We start from the raw sequence: 18,180 nt of genomic DNA, 5'->3' as shown, positions 1-18,180 counted from the left end.
GCCTTTGTTCAAGTAAGTCAGCATTGGGCGGCAACGGCAAGGGTGCATCTGATGTAGACCGTATGTGACTGGCAGCAAAATACAATGCATGCTTATTTAGAAGATCCATAGAATTTAGCAGGGCATAGAATTCAAGTACCATTCATAGGATTGCAGCCTGAGAGGGCCTTACATGAATAGAGTGGTGAGGCACCAAGACTTATGGACAGATAGCCACTGGGATAGACCGATTAGTCAGAGATCGGTTGACTCAGGTCTACAGGGAATGTCCTTGTTTGGATACATGCCCTGCTACAATTGAAAGAAGAGCAAGGGTTGCCAAACATTTTGGACCCACAGAAACATTTGCAAACGGCAGAAACTGTCCACACACCGCAACCAATCACACATTGCTCCCTATTCTAAGGTAAAGGTAAAGGACCCCTGGACAGTTAAGTCCAGTCAAAAGCAACTATGGGGATGTGGTGCTCATCTCACTTTCAGGCCGAGGGAGCTGGCATTTGTCCACAGACAGCTTTCTGGGTCATGTGCCCAGCATGACTAAACTGCTTCTGGTGCAACAGAACACTGTGACGGAAACCAGAGAGCATGGAAACACCGTTTACCTTCCCGCCACAGTGGTACCTGTTCATCTACTTGCATTGGCATGCTTTTGAACTGCTAGGTGGGCAGAAGCTGGGACAGAGCAACGGAAGCTCACCGCATCACAAGGATTCAAACCGCCAACCTTCTGATCAGCAAGCCCAAGAGACTCAGTGGTTTAGACCACAGCACCATCTGCATCCCGGTTTCCCTAATCTACTAGCTACTAGCTTTCAATTCAACTTGCAGCTTGGAAAGGGAGGGGACCCTGTGGGTACTAGGGACGGCCTCTGTGGGCACATATGCACCCCACCACAACCCCTAAAGTAGCAGAACACACCAAGGGTCGCAGCTCCTGGACAGATCACATCTGCTGTCCCCTGAACTTCACAAGCTTAGCTGAAGATATGAATGCATCTTGTGTGTGCAGTGTGAAAAGACCAGGATCCCCGATTTTAGGCACAGAGCCATATTGCCACAAGTAGCTTCAGTATCATAACACTGTGGGACAGAGGCTTAGTAACCCCTTCCATATGTAGATAGGGAAGCAAGCAAAAGATGCTAAGGGTTGCTGTACAATTTGATGAATACACATCAAAAGGAATGCCCAGTAATAGCCCACCTTAGCCCAAGTCTACCATAAGCGGAACAGGGTGCCTTTATCTTTACAGCCTCTTCAACACATAGGAAAGACGTAATTTACACAACTCAGCTGGATTGGAGGCCAGTGCCATATCTCAATGAGCTTCAATAAAGCCTCACAAATGGTAGCAGAGGTGGATTTCAGATGGTAGTTTGACTACACTGCCTCACGCATTGTGTGCCATTTAAGTCACCTTGCACTACCACCTGGAATCTGAATGTCTAGTAATGTAAATGGTGGAGGCTGCCCTCTTTTTCGCACATTTTCAGTGCACGCAGTGAATAATTTGGAGACCATGTGGCTAGTCTCATTATATGGTTTCCCACCGCTAGGTGGCGTTGAATTAAATGGTATTTGGGTGGAGTCTGGAGTTTCCAGCTGCCGTTCTGTAAGAATAAGAGTCTTGTTGAGCTTCCCGCCTGGTGTCTCCCTTATGCCTTCCATGACAGATGACATAGGAAACCATGATTCACATTATTAGTCAGCTTTGAAACTCCCTGGGGTTGGACGGACAGACATCCTTTTTAAAGAAAATTGAAAGTGCTTTGAGACAGAGATGCTTCATTGTTCTAGTTGTAAATTCACTGATAAGAGATTATAAAAATTGGACAAAGGCAACCAGGTTTTTGAAATTTCAAGACTACAGAACCCTGCAGGACCTGTTATCAGAAGATACCAGTACACTCAGAAAGAACAACTGTCTGTCAGTCTGAGTGGCCAGAAGCAAAGAACTCAGCCAGAACTTAACTTTCTCCCCAAGATTGCAGCGAAACCTCTTTGGAGGCACTTCCAGCCATTTGGTTGTGCTGAGCATTCATCCTGACTGGTTTGCAGGGAGAGTAAAAGACCCTGGCTATTTATTGAAAATTCATTCTGATTTGTTTGTGGGAAGGTTAGATGACATTGCATCCAAGCAATTGCTATCCCACACTTTCCAGTCCATTTCTCTATTATTTTATTTATCACAAAAAAAATCCACTCCTTGGGGGAAGCAGGTTTATTGTTCAAGACCTCCCCATCAACCATAGCTGTGTAACCTGAATTTTGCCTGAACGTGATTGAATCCCCAGTAAAGAATTATAAGGTGTGGTAAGCTGTTAAACGCTACAAAAATAAAATTGCTTTGGAGCATTTGATGATGATGATTTTAAATTTTAAAGTGGTTCCTATTTAAACATTTTTTTGTCAAAAACATAAGCTACTCACCAAAGTATGGTTCAACAACATTTGCGGTGTAGCCGTCTCAGAGTGACTGACTGGGCTTAGAAGGGTAGCAAAAGGTATTATAAAGAGAAATACCTTTGTTGGATAACAATTCTCTCCCACCAACTACTAGACCTGTGCCCAGCTATTGTATTTAAATTATAAAAGTTTTATTATTTTGGAAAATAAAAAAATTGGGGGAAAACCCCAATAAAATATATTTTAGCTGTAAGTTAAAACATGATTTTCTTCGCCTTTCAGGTTTCCCTCTCTTGTATAGATTTAGCTTATTGAACAGATAATGAAGCAATTCTAAGCATAGTTACTCAGAAGTAAGTCCCACTATGTTCCATGGAGCTTATTTCAGGATAGCTACAGGGATAGCCAATATGGTGACCTCCAGGTGTTGCTAGCTTACAACGCCCCTCATCCCAGACCCTTGGCTATCCCTAGCTGATGGGATTTGGAGTCCAGCAAGAGCTGGAGAGCACGACATTGACTACATTGTTGTATAATACTGCCTTCTTAATCCAGCAGGACTGTGGACTAATCTATGAGAAATTCCCAGGCACAAAATGGAAAAGCATGTAGACTGTTACCAGCAGAGGGACACACAACAAATGTTAGGAAATTACCTCAGTGCAAAAATTCCTCTCTTCTTACAACTCCCTGTGAGTATCTGCCAGGTGTCCTTCCTTATCAGCACCAACAATATGGGAATGATTCAGTTAAACAACTAACATCCTTTTTCCCTTCTTCCTTATGGTAACTCAGCTGCTCAAGCTATTTCTGACCATCAGGTGTGAGACTGATAAATAAGCAAATATTTCAGTGCACTTCCTCTGCCGGCTACCCATATGGGACCTCTCAAACTGAAGCAAAAGGTATGGACCTGGATTCCGTGAAAAGGTGTTAAACTGACATTAATTATTATTGTTGTTGCTGTTGTTGTTTTATTTGTATCCCGCCCTCTCTGGCCATGGCCGGACTCAGAGTGGCTAACATCATAAAACAACACAATATTCAAAAAAACAGACATCAATTAATTAAAATACATCTTAAAATTGATTCAGACAAGTTAGAATCTGGGCAGACCCAGTGAAATAAGCGTCCAGTAGCAGCATCTGAAGAAGTGTGCATGCATGCGAAAGCTTATACCAAGAACAAACTTAGTTGGTCTCTAAGGTGCTACTGGACAATTTATTATTTTATATATATATATTTTGACTGTGGCCACCTACCTGAATCCAGTGAGATAAGATCAGTTTACAGAATAGCCCCTTTATTCCGATATCATCTCTCACTCTGAAACAGTAGGCAGTAGCAAATTCTACACACACACAAAACCATTCAAGGAATGATTATTGTACAGAAATAGGCTTGATAATTTTGTTTGTCACTTACTCCATGTTGGCAGCATTAAACACATCCTGAGTGCAATTCATAGACTTCATTTCCAACAGGAAATTTAATCTTGGCAGTGAAGTGTCCATGTTTGAAAAAGCTGCTCATGTACCAGTTCCCCTCTCCTCCTACGGCACAGCCTTCTTCAGCACTGATATCACAGTTTAATTAGGCATGTCCAAAGTCTGTTTCGGGGGCCTAATCCGGCCCACCGGTTGGTTTAATTCAGCCCCTGTGGCAGCTTATTTCCTGGTAAAATCATTTAAAAAGCTCAATAACTTCAGTCCTAAAATAAAGCTCAACAACTCTGGTTGGCCCTTTGGTCAGCCCTTGACTTCATCAAATCTGGCCCTCTTTGAAAAAAGTTTGGACACCACTGGAACTTAATCCCTGCTTACCAACCAGATCTGGGTTAAGCCACCATTTCTTCATATGATTAAACCAGTTTCCAAGTGAGGATATAATGGGAAACCATGCTAGAAGTGCAGAAGCGACCCATAAGGAAAGAGGTGAGATGTAGGAGGACGAATGCTCATTCTGGACCTAATAAACCAAATTTACCCTCTCTCTACACCACAAATGTATGGTGGCTTTATGCATGTTAAAGATTCGTGGTTTCTCCAAATTTTGAGATTTGTAGCAGGAATTCTCTGGTGTCCCCACACAGGCATTCTTCTTAGGTGTTGATCCGTGAAGTAGAGTTGCAGGGACGACACATCTGCCCCCCAATCACCATTCCCACCAGTCACTCTCCAAAAGTTAGAGGGCGAACTTCTGGAATATCAAATTGTCTGATTTCAACGGAAGAGCTAAGCATCTGCTTTTAAGAAAACCCAACAACTTTGTTTTTCAGAAATTCTGCATAACAAAGACTAGTTTGCCAAGGCATATCTATGAATAAAGGCGACTGAGATGTTCCATTTTATTTTATCAGTTGAAAGCACATAAACAAATGGTCTAGAATAGAATAGATGCTTCCCACTTTTCATTCTGCTGGAGAACATGTGGGGGAATTAAATGAAGATTTTTTTCCCCCTTCCCTGCAGCTCAGTTTCAACATATCAAAAGTTTCCTGTTTCCAGCTCAGTTCCTGAGAGCTCCTGGAACCGACTGTCAAGAATTAATGAAATCGCATAACATCTAATTGCTTTGAAACTTGCCCCCTCATTCCCACATTTGCATCATCCGAGAAAAACAGCAACAAGGCACAAAGGCTACCTTGTTCCTTGACGTGAGTCATCGGTGTGACATCAGAGAAGGACCTGACCCAGTTTGTTCAAAATCACAACCAACCTGGAAATAACACAGTTTGTTCCCAAGATCTTATTTACCCCTGGATCCCTTTTTTCTATTCAACCATCATAATGCAGGCATGACACATCTAAAGGTGCTTTTTCTTTGACCTTTTTTTGGGGGGGGGGTTGTGTTCATGGGTATTGTTTGTTCATGAGTCTCTTTCCCCACACCCCACCTAGGCTCTCTCTGCAATGCATCTAAGCCAACCCCACTGGCAGGCAGCCTGGCTCTCTTGATGACGGCACCACACTCTTAATTTGTTCCAATCTGTTTCACACTGACATTTCGGCACCAACGTCACTAGCAGCTGAGATTTCATTGCTTCGGCTAAAAATAGCAGCCCTTTCAACCCCCACCTTCCCGGCACTTCACCCCAAAATAATTATTTAATGATAAGGGCTGAATGACACAAAATCAGGGGTACTTATACGAGACAGGGAAGGGCACAAGCCCAAAGCAATGAAAATGCCTAGAAACATTCAGACAGGCTGCTAGAACCGGAATGTCCTTTAGAAGGGTTTGTTTTATTTTTTTGAAGTAGACATAATAATACTGAAGCAATAGCACAAAAGAAAATCAGGTAGTTTCTGTCCTGATGAGTACTAGGTACTGATGACCACACACACACACACAAATAAGTTTCAGCAGCTTATTCTGCAACTCCTCTAGACAAAGTAAATAAGCATTTCTGGCCTCTTGCAATGGACCTTTGGAAAAGACACACACACACACAAAGATGCCCCCTGCCCCAAGGAGCTTACACAGTGTCTGTTTTTTACACATATCATAAAGAGAAAGTTGAATGTTCTATGGATATGGAGCTTCTCGTAACAGAATAGCCAGGCTTGAACAAATGAAGTGGTCATCTGGTCTACTATTCCCACCTCAAAGCAGGCTCCTCCACATGTCTGCCCCACCAGACCTACCCCAATGGATTAATGTACATTGGACCAAGGAGTGTCCCACGTAAACTTTGGATCAGTAATCTGCAATATATATTGTTCGTATTTTTGGCTGGGCCAAGTGAGTTAAGACAGGGTGACAGGAAACCTCTGTGATCCCATGTTGCCTCTCAAAAAGAGGGAGCATCCCTCCCCCCAGCTCTCTAAGAACAATCCCAAAGCTGCTACAGAGACACACACCATTGGTCCATCAAGCGCAGTATTATACAGGCTGGAGGCAGGTCTACCTGGTTTCAGACGGGACTCTTTCCCAGTCGTACCTGGAGGTGATGGGAATTGAAAGGAGGACCTTCTGAATTCTAAGTGGTTGATCTGTCATTGAGCTATGGGCCTTCATTGCAAAATCTTTGGGAGAATTTCTTTTGAATTTGTAAGGATTTCTAACAATACAGGCTGTGGACAACAGCTTTGGTAGCTCATCTTCATGATGAAAAAATTTTTCCCCTTTACTAATAATAATAATGTTCAAATGCCTGGGCAAATAGGTAAAGGTACCCCTGACGGTTAGGTCCAGTTGCAGACGACTCTGGGGTTGCGGTGCTCATCTCGCTCTATAGGCGAGGGAGCCGGTGTTTGTCTGCAGACAGCTTCCGGGTCATGTGGCCAGCATGACTAAGCCGCTTCTGGCAAACCAGAGCAGCACACGGAAATGCAGTTTACCTTCCCGCTGGAGTGGTACCTATTTATCTACTTGTACTTTGACATGCTTTCGAAGTGCTAGGTGGGCAGGAGCTGGGACCAAACAACGGGAGCTCACCCCACCCCGTCGCGGAACCGCCAACCTTCTGATCGGCAAGCCCTAGGCACATTGGTTGAGACCAGAGCGCCACTCGCCTCACAGCCTGGGGAATTTTTTGTTATTTAGTCGTGTCCAAAGCCAAATAGGAAAGAACTGAGATCTGCCAGGGAGACACATCTCCACATCCACATATTCACCCTGATGACCTATGAAATGCTGTGACTATCAGAAGCAAAAGCAAAACCAAGGTAGGAGGGTGAACAGATGAGAAAGTTGAAAAGTAACCCAACACCGGAATTGTGATTGCTCTTCGGCAATGTTTCTGGTTTACATCTAGGTCAGCAGGGTCCAACACCTTTGGGCTGAGAACATCATCAATCATCAGTCCCAAGTGAACATGCTGCTTCTTGTAGCTTTCAGGAATTGCGCCAGGATAAATACAGTAGGAATTCCCTAGGGCAATGTGTTTCCCTTGCCCAACCCTTGTCCCTGCCTTGTGTGTGAACCTGAAGTATTTTCCTTTGAAATATAATACTGTATTACTTTACTGCTTTCTGTTGTTTCACGGGGGCTCCAGGTAGTCTTCCAACAACATTACATGCTGTGGTTAAATGCACAGGAGCTGGGGTCAGTGAAAAAGGTGGCAACCCTGCACCGAAACTCTCCTGCAGGGGAAGATCAGTGGTAATGGGCAGCCTATCTTTCAGCAGGGCTTAATTTGAGTCCCACGTCTGTTTCCATTGCCAATGTTCATTCCCAGAAATTTAGCAGTGAAAACAAAAACAAAAAATGGGTGGAAAGTGTCATTCTGCCTGTTCATTGTCACTTTCTCCCACCACCACTAAATCACTACAGAGCTAGTGTGGGATAGTGGTTAGATTGTCAAATAAGGACAAGGCAGACCTGTGTTCAAATTCCTTCTCTCCCATGAAATTCACTGCCTGAACTTGAACCTATCTCTTGCTTCTAGGCTAGCCTACCTCACAGGGTTGTTGTGATAAAACGAGGGTGCGCAGAACCGTGCAAACCGTCCTAAGTTTTTTAAAAGGGGGAGGGGAACCATAAATGCAATAAACAAATTCAGAGCGCTGGATTCAAACTAAGTTAGGACCCTTTGAAACCAGTGGCACAAGTTCATTGCCTTTTCAGTGCTCATTGCACATGGAACTCCCTCCCTACTAAAATAAATCTGACCCCATCTGTTTAAAGTTTTCATTCGTTTGTTTTTTGACAGGACAAGACACACTTTTCTTTGTGGCCATTTCGCACCATAAGATAATGCTTAGCAAGAAGGGACTCTGTAAGACTCCTGCAGACAAAAAAGACTACCTTTTTTTTAAAAAAAAGAGGATTGGTGGCTATTGCTGCTTATTGGTGAATTGCTACTCAGTGAATTATGAACTGTTTGTACTTTACTGCTTTGTGTTATTATGTTGAATTTTACATATTCTTATTCTGCTTTGATTTTGTTGTAGACTGCCTTTTGGCTTCTGCAAAGGGAGGGATACTGTACAATAACACACCTAAATAAATAAATGCAAAGAAAGTGCAACCAATTTGGATGTAATCCAGAGAACCCCCATATAACAATGAAAAGAGGATGGGGGAAGCCACTTCCAAAAAACATAATGGCGTTGTTTCCAGACAGACTGGAGCCCGGGATCTCCTTTTCTGGATAGTAAGCACCGTTTGTCCACCGTTATTAGCCATCTCCTCAGTAATGACAAGTTCTTGGTAACTCTTAAGGCCCTAAGCCAACAAACACTGAACTAAGAGGAGGCCTGGACATGCCTAATTAACTTTTTAGGTTATTATTTGACTTCTCTGTCAGCAAAGCCATTCCTGCCTATATTGGGAAGGGACAGAGAGCAGGTTATAAATTTTTTACTGAAATGTATTTTTTTAAAAAAAACAAAAACCTGATGCTAAAAATGATGGTGATGATTATGCCCAATAATGCAAACAAAATCCCAAACTGGAAATCTCTAGGTAGGCGTGGGAAGGCGCGGCCTCAGGCGTCCCGGTAGCTGACTTGCGCCACCGGCTCCGGCGGGAGCATGTAGGGGGAAGAAACCCGAGTCTCGTCTTGCCAGGAACTCGGCGACCCGGGCCGAGGAGAGAGCGGGGGAGCTCAGGCCCAAGAAGCGACTCTCATTTCCCGGCGGAAGGGGGAGGGAAAGCAGCGCCCGAGGGGAAACCGGAGCCGCTCCTTCTGGGAATCGGCAGGGAAGGCGCGCCCTTTCCCACTCGCAGCGCCTCCCTCTGACCCGAGTGCAGCTCGGGACGGGGAACCGGTGACCTTCTCAGCCCCTTGGGGACGCTCTGCAGCCAGGCGCGGCCAAACGCAGCGCGCCCCTCCAGCTGCGGCCGGACTGCAAATGCAAAACGCCGCAAAGATAGAACGAGGGAAGCAAGGGGCAATTCGCCACGAGTGCTTTAGAACCTGCGAAAGTGAAAGTGTTCGAACGTTAAAATCACCTCCACTTTCTAAGTCTCTGGGCAGACCTGACTAAATAGCCTGCGGCTGCTGGGGGAAATTGGGAGTCCAGCAGCATCTTGGAAGGGACCCCCGGCTGCTTTCTTTGGCGATCGAGGAAGATTGTCTTCCCTCAGGCCCTTGCGTTCTGAGTTTGAGTGTCTTCAAAGTCCATGACACCTTTGGTAAAGGCTGTTCTCCAACTGGAGTGCTGGCAGGCCAGTGTTTCCCAGTTGTCGGTGTTTATACTACATTTTTTAAAATTTACCTTGAGACAGTCTTTAAACCACTTTTGTTGACCACCAGCATTACACTTTCCATTTTTAAGTTTGGAATAGAGTACAGTGGTACCTCGGGTTACATACGCTTCAGGTTACATACACTTCAGGTTACAGACTCCGCTAACCCAGAAATAGTGCTTCAGGTTAAGAACTTTTCTTCAGGATGAGAACAAAAATTGTGCGGCAGCTATAGTCCAAGGACATCCAAGGGCCCCAGGTTCCCCACCCATTATTCTTCAGCATCATCTTCATTGGACTGGTCATGTTGTGCAGATGCCTGATTATCATTTTCCAAAGCAACTACTCTATTCCCAACTTAAGTGTGGGAAGCGAAATGCTGGTGAACAACAAAAGAGGTCTAAAGATGCTCTCAAGGCAAATCTTTAGAAATGTAGTATAAGCACTGATAACTGGGAAACACTGGCCTGGGAGCGCTCCCATTGGAGAACAGCCTTTGAAGAAGAAGCACGAACTCAGGGCGAAAGGGGAAAATGTGCCAAGGGGAAGGCACGTTTGGCAAACCTTCATTGTGATTTAACTCCCTCTGGAAACTTAAGTCCCCACTGTGGAAGGATGTGTGGATCCAGAATTGGCCTCCACAGTCACTTCCAGACTCATTGTTATGGAAGACACTCTTACTCGGCTACTAGTGATCGCCAAAGAAGAACAGGGTGGGAGCAAATTGGGGGGCACCAATCCCTTTCTCAGCTAAGCATCCTCCCTCTACACTGACTTCACTCCCAGAGGAGCACCCCTCCATCATCTCCCGAGACAGACAGACGGATGCCCACCAACCAGCAAGCCCAGAGGACAATGGATGACCTTCACCCTGGAGAAACCTCCAACCCTGGATGAACTTGGCCCTGAGCAAAGGCAGGAATCTGTGACATGAGTTTACCTCTTGAGCAAATGCAGAGTGCGCCCACAAATCATAGTCTGAGCCAGGGGTGAGCTTGCCTCTGAGCACATGCAGAGTACAGTTCCCTCCTCATATCCACCGCCTGTCATAGCAATATTTTCAGGCAGCAGAGTCTCCCCCTAGGCCAGGAAGATATAAGAACAGGCCAGAGCCCGCATTTCTGTTCAGAAACCCACAAAGGTGCTTTACGCCCCCAGCGTGCCCTTAAGGCACCCATGGAGGGTGCTCTGGAGCGCCCCTGGGCGCTCATGCATGTGCCTAAGCATGGAGTGGCGATGCAGGCGGGTTACGAGGAAGGGCTGCTCCCGACCAGCTGCCCGCCGTCGCCCAGTAAACTGCCACGCGCAGAAGCTCCAGAAAAGCGGTGCTGTCTCTTTAACACGCTCCTCTTCTTCTGAAGCCCGGCCGTGAAGGAGGGAGTAAGCCAATCACCGTCAGGGATATTTGCATGAAGGGATTGCGGGAACTAAAATGAGAACAAAGTGGAAAGGTTTGAGGGTATATAGTCAGAAAATATTAATAAAGAAAGAGATAGAGTCACACACGAGAAAGGCATTGCCTAGCCAGGTACTATAGGGACGACTAGAATTGCTCCGCCGTTTGCTTGCATGTTCGTTGTATGCTGGAAATACATGCAAAGCGAGAGGTTTATATACCGAAAGACCGCTACATCTTTGATGCCCGGATGATCCTCAGTGGTCTGGGGTGCAGGCTTCAAACCTGTAGCTGTTTAGCGACAGAGTGGTTCAATTCCACCTTTCGGGCGAATGAGCAAATGCATTTAATTGCTTATTTTCAGAAAAACGAATGTGCAGTGGTTTAAAACAAGTAGTGGCAAAATTGCAAAATTGTGCAGGTTGTTTTTTTTAAAAGAGAAACCATTATGAAATTTGCATAAGAGGAGATCTCTACTCAATCCTCATTAAGGCAGATGGGCAAATATTGTATTTATGCTTTAGAACCCTTCAGTGATTTATCCTCACAACACACCTGAAAGGGAGGCTGCAGTGAGGCCAAGCAATAACTATATTGGCCAAACCGGGATTTTAGCTGATAACACCAGAGCGGGACTGGCAGCTATTTCTATTATTTGTAAATTATAATTATTACACTTGTATTATTTCAGTGTCAGGAGCATGCTTCTCCCCCTTCCTTTTTTATGGTTGAGAGACAGTGATCATCCAGAGATCACCCAGTGACCTTCATGGCTAACTGGGAGTTTCAACTCCAGGTCTCTAAGATCCTAGCCCAATGCTCTAACCACTACACCATGCTGTCTCTCTGGTGGGTTAGGATCATATTGTGCTGGTGATCTGTCAATTGCACTGACTTCTGGGCTCAATTAAAAGTGCTTGTCTTAACCTTGTAAACTCCTTTTTGGCCTGGGTCTAGGGTTTCTAATGGCCTGTGTCAGATCTTTAACAAAGTTTTTTTGTCTTCCAACCATCCGAGATGGGACAGTGGTTACCAGGGAGATGGCAAGTTGGTGGTGGCTCCCCAATTATGCTATTTCAGCATCTAACATTTGTAATTTCTTTTCCCAGGCTTTTCCTGATTTAATTTAATCCATTTTATCTCTGTGCTGGGCTGATGGGTTCTTGCTGCTCTTGGTAACAGTCTTTATATACTTTAATTGTTGTAATTATATTTTGATCCTTTGTACAACACCCTGGGAACTTGTTCCAAGGATGAGAGCTGAAAATCTCTGTAATAAATGCATACAACAATAGATAACGTCCCCCAGGTCCAAAGTTAACTGTTCCTTGTCCATGATCCCAATGTTGCTGCTTTCTGAACCAGCAAATTAGTCCCACATTTTTAAAAGGTGATGTAGGAAGGATTGTTACATGGGTAGCCAGCATGTGACCTAGTGCTGTGAATGATGTGGGCAGGCAAGCTGGGTTTTCTGGCACTCCTGGAGGGCCAGCAGGCCTTAGTTATAGCACAGAATCAGACCCACCTACTGCAATGGCCTGGATTAGGACCCATAAACTAAAGCTGGGTCCCAACAAGATGAAGGTTCTGTGGGTCAGTGGTTATCGGACCCAGGAATGAGGTGGATAGCCTGTTCTGTGGTTAGGTGTGTGTCAAGCTGCACAAGGATAGCCTGGTCTTAATTATCCACAGACTAATAGCCTCTCGTATAGACTACTGCGATGCACTCTACATGGGGCTTCCCTTGAAAATAGTCCAGAAGTTACAGCTGGTGCAGAATACTGCAGCCAAGTTGTTATTGGGCTGCCGTCATAGCAGTCCAATGCCAAAGGTACTGCACTGTAGACTACCTGGCCCAATTCAAGGTGTTGATGGAATGCAATGCCCTAAATGACCTGGGTTCTGTTTACATGACATTATATGTTTCCTAATAGCCATCACCCCAAGTCTTAAGATCTGCCAGAGAGACATTGTTTTGTGATCTTGAGGACCAGCGTAGCAGCAAGGTGGTGACACCAAACATGGCCTTCTCAGTGGTGGTGCCTTGTTTATGGAACCCTCCCCATTGAGATACGGCAGTTGTCCACACTAGCTATATTTAGATAACAGGCAAAACTTGTTTATATTTTCCGGGTCTTTGGAACCCTATAATATTGATGCCGGTTGAAGCTTAGGCTTGTTATTGCTGTTTTGCATGCATGCAAGCATGAATGATTTTATTCTGTTATATTTTACATTAATGTTTTTTATTGTTGTATTTTATCTTAATGTTTCTGTTGTATGCTGTACTGTAGGCCACCTTGTGCTCTGATCTGGGGAGAGGGTGGTGTATAAAATCTCTGAAATAATCAAACAAAAAAATTTCAGCTGTTCTGCACTTTTAAGAACCGTTCATTCTTAACAGGAAAGTGATCCTGTGTTGTATTCAGAAAGGAAACATCGACTACTGCCTTGCCTAGAATTTTGTATTTACAAAGAAGCTGGGTTCTACATTCCTATATTTTCCAACCCTCCCGTGCTCTCCTGTCTCGTAGAATCTTTTTGTACGCTTCTCTGACATTTGTTTGACTGTCCCACAATGCAACTTGGGAGCACAGCGAATTCCAGATGGCTATTTAATTTGCACAATTCCATCTGTTTCTGCAAATCAGCATGTCTGGGGCCATGGCCCATAATGAACTCTCTGAGTCCAAAAGCACTATGGTAGCCCTTTAAACACTGAACAATATGAAGTTTGGTGATGGGGTTTCATTGTCCCCAGAGGTAGCTTTGGAAAGAGAGTCTTTGTTCGTCAAATTGGCAACTCAGAACAGCTAATCTTGATGTCAGTTTCATAAATGAGCATAATAAGTCCTTTTAAATGTGCGGTTAGAAAATGAGCACGCTTTTGTGTCTGTCTGGTGTTTTTATTCAAGAAGCTGTTTGAGATTAAATCTAAGCAATCGAAGTCTATTCAACTGCTCCCGTCCTGTAAGCAACACATAAATAGGAGGTTGCGTGCTTTGTATTGAGCTAAGTTTGAACTGTACAGCAGGCCCAGTGCAAGACATTAGAGTAGTGCCACGGGTTGGCCATCCTCAGTTGTGGCCACACATTTTTCTGTTGCTGTCATAGTTGTGGAAGCAACACAGTGCCAGATTAAACCCTGTGGAGGCCCCTAGGCAGTTGAAATCTTGGAAGGCCCCTTTGCAAATTATCTCCTAATACATCTTTGTATTTTTGTTTCATAATCAAATCAATATTATTTTGATCCATTGTCGCAGGACCCCTGAAAGGCCAGTGCCTATTTGGTAATCTGCGACTGAGGGCCAGGCAAGGAGGTGTAGCACCCTGCTTGTGGTTAACGCTTAGCTGGAATGAAATATTCAACGCAGCAACAGAGAAATTAAAATAATAATTTATTTGTCAGACAAATAAATGAGAGGCTCAGTGGTATATGGTTACCAAGCTCTGGCCTGCCTCCTGCCATTATGGCCAGCACTTATATTCCCTTAATCCAGCCCCCTTTGCTCCTCCTGGGGCTGCCTCTGTTCAATCAGCCTGGTTGGATTTCCTATTGGCTGATTGCTATAACTAATCACAAAAAGATACACCCATATCCTCCTATCCTTATAAGGGAGACAAAGAGCTATATATTTGACATATAAGTAATAATATATCTTACATGGAATCTTAATTACCAGCTCACCTCTTGCCCTATTGCCTTCTAAAACAAATGTTTAATCTTACATTTTTATGTTCAACAGATGTCAAGGATCTTGAGTTCACATCAACATTGAAAGATCTCCTTCATTTGAGGGTCTTTTAAACAAATGCCTGACAACTATATATCAGAAGTGTTCGATGGCGTCTCCTGTCTGGCAAGGGGGGGGCTAGGCTCATTTGCCCCTCTGGTCTCCTATTGCAATATGACTCTATGAATCTAGCATTTCTTAAATCCTTTGCATAATTACATTTAAGCCAATATATTTAAGCTAATATATTTCATACATTATCATAGGTAGCCTTTTAAAAGAATAAAGCTTCTCAAAGTAAAAAGGAAGGAACTCAGTAAAAAACAGCTTTTAAAAAGAAACCTCTTCTGTGTACACCCCTCCTTTCACCCCCCTTTCCAGCCTAAAAATAAAGTAAAAAGAAGCTTCTTCTCCAGCCAAGTCAGTTGTCTTTTTCACTGCTCTTGGCCTTTCAACCTTAGGAAGAAGATATGGCTCATTTTACTGGGAGGCACATTGGTATTATTTTACTATTTACCCATTCTTAATTGTGTTTTTTCAGCCTTGGGGCAGCATATGTAATTTCCCATCAATGGGGCCCTCTTGTCTTAGGAGAAAACCTCTTGCCAAGGTTTTTTCTGCCTGGCATGAAACCTTTGAAAATCTAAGCCCATTTAATTTAGGAACCTGATCAAGATATAAGCCAATATAAGTCTTGATTAAAAATGCAGTCTATATTCAGATGCCACAGAGGTACTTCCCTCCTTGCCTGGCCCTCAGATTTTAGTGGTCATTGGGTGGCATTAAGATTTGGCTCGGTGAAGCCAAGCTGGATTGCATCCCTAGAAGCCACTCACTATCTTAATTTACCCATAATGCAGTGCCATGGCAGACCTATAGACAGTGGGCTTTTTCAGGGGGTACGCAGTACCAGCACCTCTCTTTTGTTGTTAAAAAGAGTGGCACTTACTATAACAACTTTGTGGTGAGTACCGGCAGCTATTTTTCCAGAAAAAAAGCACTGCTTGTAGATCTATGAAATTCAGAGCATGGGGATATTTGCAATTGGGCAGTCATCAAACACCTGAAGATCTGGGCAGGGTGGCGCTTTGTAAGAAGTTGCCTCACCAATGGCTCTTTAAGGGAAGCAGGTATCACTTTCTTTTGTAAAGAGCATTCACCACACCTTAGACCCACTCAGTCTCCCCACTCTGGCTAGATCATATTTCCCAGGGAGGATGAGGGTCAAAAGTGGCTGTGCAGATCCAAGCATCTGGCCACATGAAACTCAGCCCACCACACCCGAGCAGGTGTGGTCTGAAACACCTCCTCAGGAAGTGTCACAAGCTGCAAGGTTGGTGCAAATCCAAGTGATTTTATCCTACCAAATTAGGATAGGGAACCAAATTAGTTTGGCTCGATTGCCACAGACTCTTCACCGCCAGTGGCGTAGTGTGGGGGGTGCAGGGGGGGCCGGCCGCACCGGGCGCAACACCTGGGGGTTAGGGTTATGGGGCGCAAATCCACGGGTTAGGGGGCGCAAATCCACGGGTTAGGGGGCGCAAATCCACGGGTTAGGGGGCGCAAATCCACGGGTTAGGGGGCGCAAATTACTTGCCTTGCCCCGGGTGCTACGCCACTGTTCACCGCTCAAAAAACAACTCTACTGGATGGCAAACTGAGGCTATAAAGTAAGCTGCTTCTTTGCCACCATCACCATCTTGCGCAATCATGTAATCAGGCAGGAACTTGGTTGTCTTTGCTATGAGGGTTAAGTTGTGGGTGAACATATCAGACGACACAGCGATTCTTCAAACAGCTCTTGTTTATTCACAGGCCAGAACAGAACTGAACTGAAGGGTTCAGCCAACCTGCTTATATAGAGCTCCAGAACAACGTAATTGTAACAACTTTCTGTAACTATCCAATCACTGAACGTCACTTTCGATCCCTTATTTGCATATGTGGACCTGAACTATCTACAGTATTCCCCTGCTGGCCCAGGGTGAGAACTTCAGTACATAACAATGAGACTTGGACCACTTGTGCTTCAAGTGTCGTGAGTCCATCTTCATAGCCCTCAGCTTCCCAGAGAACCAGGGAGCCACAGAGGCTCTGCAGTGACCGAGAGGGGACAGCTGTGTCCATGGACCTCCGCATCTCCCCATTTCACAGTGAGACCAGGACCTCAACAGAAATCACCAGCCTTGTGGGTCAGAAAACCTTCCAGAACATTCAAATTCCATAAGTCTCCAGGAGTAGACCATCTTCATACAGTTTCCCTTCCCTACAGAAAGCGGGGTTATTGCTATCAATCCAAATCTCCCCGCTCCATCTCACGTCAGAAACACACAGAAAGATCTCTACAGTCTAATTACTTGGTTATTTGCAATTTGTGAGTGAAAATTAGCTGCACTAGCACAAGCTGTTCCACTCCTTTCCAGTCCACCGTGGAAGGAGAACTTTTTTTTTTTTTTTTTTTGCTGCAAAGTACAGGCAAGGTACTTATGCCATTATGAAGAAAAAGTGGAGAATGGTCTCTTAAAATGTATGTTCCGAATATAGTTTGCTTTTATGCATATGAACGCTGTGCTAATACATCCCTGATCAAACTTACCAGTAATGCCTTCCCACAAATAATGTAACCCTATGATCAAGCCACTGAAAGTTTTATGAGGCTAGGGTCACCAATGTGTCACCCACAGGCAGTATTACTTTTCTAGAAAAAGAGGTGCTGGAACTCACTGCAAACCCTTGTTCTTGTATAATGGCTATGGTGCCCACCTGAGAGGTGCCGGAACTGTGTTCTGGCAAGTTCTGGATGAAAAAAAGCCCTCCCTACTACAGGGTCAGTGGTGTCCTTGATAGCCCACAAAGCTAGGGTGGCCATATTTCAAAAAGTAAAAACCAGGACACCCCAAAAGTAGAAGACCCCAACATTTTTGAGCTTTCTTTTAGGAAACCACCAAAACTGCTGAGCTTTTTTTAGACAAACCCCAAAGTTTTTTTACAAAAACACCAAAATTCCACCTCTCCCCACATGACCTGACCCAGGCCCTGCATTTTTTCATTTGAAGCCCATGTCCACAGGAGGTCCAGAAGGTGTCAACATATAAACAGGGCTTCCTACTTGTAGAAACCTCTCTCCAGGGAGGTTTGCATGGTACCATATTTATTTTTAGGTGCAAGACAAAACCTTCCCCCCACCCCGGCTTTTGGCGCTTGATTTGAAGTGTTTTGAGTACTTTTCGCCCCTTTTGGTGGGGCAGGTTCCCTATGGCCTGCCTTTTATTTGTATAGATATGTTTTTACTGGTTTGTTTTTTTGTAATTGGTTTAAGTGTTTATACTGTGTAAAGTCACTTTGAGACTTTTTTTGTGAGTAAAGCAACAATGACAACAACAATGTCAATGGGCCCCAAAAGGTTGACAACCCCTCATATAAGATGATACAGCACAACTTTATATTTTCAGTTCAGGCTTTGAAGGACAAGGCAGCCTGTTGAATGAAAATAAGTAATAAAAGGA

General features: G+C 44.4%; 1 long non-coding RNA gene across 1 annotated transcript; it reads left to right on the top strand.

Moving 5' to 3' along the window:
* The first annotated feature begins 2,960 nt into the window (after positions 1-2,960).
* LOC309366411 lies at positions 2,961-5,115 on the top strand. Its single transcript, XR_014166699.1, has 3 exons — positions 2,961-3,099; positions 3,203-3,312; positions 4,879-5,115. It is a non-coding gene; the product is annotated as an uncharacterized lncRNA (long non-coding RNA).
* Positions 5,116-18,180: the final 13,065 nt, after the last annotated feature.

Source organism: Podarcis melisellensis (assembly GCF_964234715.1).
Source record: "Podarcis melisellensis genome assembly, chromosome: 3".
In the NCBI taxonomy this organism is placed as follows: domain Eukaryota; kingdom Metazoa; phylum Chordata; class Lepidosauria; order Squamata; family Lacertidae; genus Podarcis; species Podarcis melisellensis.
Note: the sequence above shows the minus strand (reverse complement) of the source record. Positions and strands in the feature narration are given on the sequence as shown.